We start from the raw sequence: 1,925 nt of genomic DNA on the forward strand, positions 1-1,925 counted from the left end.
ATCTACTATTGTGTCCATAACTAATACAAGTAAATAATATTTACTGAATATTGTGGGACATGAACTATACTAATTTCATCAAATATTTGTTTAACCTCTTTGGCCATTTGAGGAAGAGACTATTAATGATCCCCACTTTGAAGATGGAGAAAGTGAGTCAGAAAGAGGTTAAGGTAATTTACTCAAGCTGGTTAACAGTGAGACAGAATTTGTACTTAGGTAATCTGGTGCCAGACTTTTTTCCCTTCCAAACCCTGTTTATTTGGTGTCCCCTGCCCTCAGGCCTGTCCAAGCCACCCCTTGGAAGCACAGGGATGTCTGGGTCCTGAGCTGCTCTGAGGTCACTGGGCTTGGAGTGTCCTTTCACATCAGCTTCTCCATGCACTCCCGGGTGCCCAGGGTCCCAGATGGCTACAGCATGGCACATGGGCCACAAAGCGGTCACGTGGCATGAAGCACACAATCCAAGTGTAGCCCTTCCCCGACGTAGGGCAGGTCATAGTGAATGACTGCTTTTCCCACTGAGTGGCCTTGGCCTTGTGGGATCCAGAAGCTGGCTAGTGCTTTGTCCTTGTCCTTGCTTGCAGGTAAGCGTCATCTGGGCTATTCCCTGAGGCAGCCTTGGGCATGAAGGGGTTGAGGGGTCAGTGCGTAAGGGCCACCTCCTTCTTGGTGAAGTCCCACACCTGCTCCTGTGTCCATGCAGCAATTTCTGTTCCTCACGCCTGGCACCCTGCTGCTTCTCATAGGCCTTCATCTACTAGGGATCTCTAACTTCTGATGCAAAATATGCTCCAGGATTTTCTCTCGCTTGTACAGAAAGTAGTGTGGGGGTGATGACGGGGTCATGGCAGGACTGCAGAGAGAAGCAGAGGCAGTCTAAGCCTTTGGCATCATCCTGGCTTGGTCAAATATTCTGGATCCTGTAGACTGAGGAACTGTGTCTTCTTCTTTCTCAAGTAAAGATAGTCCCTGAGGTGCATTTCTTGTTGTCCTTCATTCCTTCATGGCTTCTTCAGCTGGGCTCCTACACCAGAAAGGAACCAGAGAATTTTGTCTCATGTTAATTTAGTCAGTGCTCTTTTGGTTGGTCTTTTCGTGCTTTTCTTCCTCAACCTATTACTGTTAACCTGTCTGTTTTTCACATGGAAAGTTGGTATTTTGTGTATGAGAAATTGTTCTTGCTTTTTATCCTGTTTGACAATCTGCCTTTTACTTGCAGTGTTTAGAAGATTTACATTTAATGTCATTATTGATATGGTTGGATTTAAATCTACCATCTTGCTAGTTGCTTTCTCTTTGTCCTGTTCTTGGATCCTTTTCCTCTCTTTCTGCTTTCTTTTGGGTTAATTGAATATTTTTTTAAATATCATTGCTCATAAAAGCTCACTATGTATTCAGATGGACAAACACTTGTCCTTATACAAGAATTGTTTTTCCAAATGCACAGATTATTTGCCTGGATAAATTGAATCGCAGGAATTTCCTGAAGATAATAGTGAAGGTCTTTATGAGGTTGCAGTGCTTCTGTAGTGGGGTCTTCTGGAGAAAACAGTATGCTGACTTAGGTCATCTCAACTCTCAGCCCATAGAGCTAAGTTTAATTTCTCCAGGGTAGGAGAATAGATAAAGTCTGGCATTGCTACACCCTCGAATAACATACAGCAGTGGAAATTTATGTAGCAATAAGAATTAACATGAAAATGATGAATCTCAAAAACATGAGAAGAGTAAGTTGTTTATGAATACATACTGTATGAAATAATTCGTGTAAATTGAAGAACACATAAGTAGTAAAACTATAAATAAAGAGGAATGATAAAAACAAAACTCAGAATATTTCCTTGCCCCTTCTCCCATAAAATAAGAGAAGAATGTGATCAAGGAATGTCACAGTGAGACTTCAGTAGTTCTGCCCATTTATT

At 42.1% G+C, this 1,925-nt stretch overlaps 1 pseudogene; it reads right to left on the bottom strand.

The window, feature by feature from the left end:
• Nucleotides 1–258: 258 nt before the first annotated feature.
• LOC113912385 lies at nucleotides 259–1,000 on the bottom strand (annotated as a pseudogene).
• Nucleotides 1,001–1,925: the final 925 nt, after the last annotated feature.

Source organism: Zalophus californianus, chromosome 14 (genome assembly GCF_009762305.2).
Source record: "Zalophus californianus isolate mZalCal1 chromosome 14, mZalCal1.pri.v2, whole genome shotgun sequence".
Lineage (NCBI taxonomy): Eukaryota > Metazoa > Chordata > Mammalia > Carnivora > Otariidae > Zalophus > Zalophus californianus.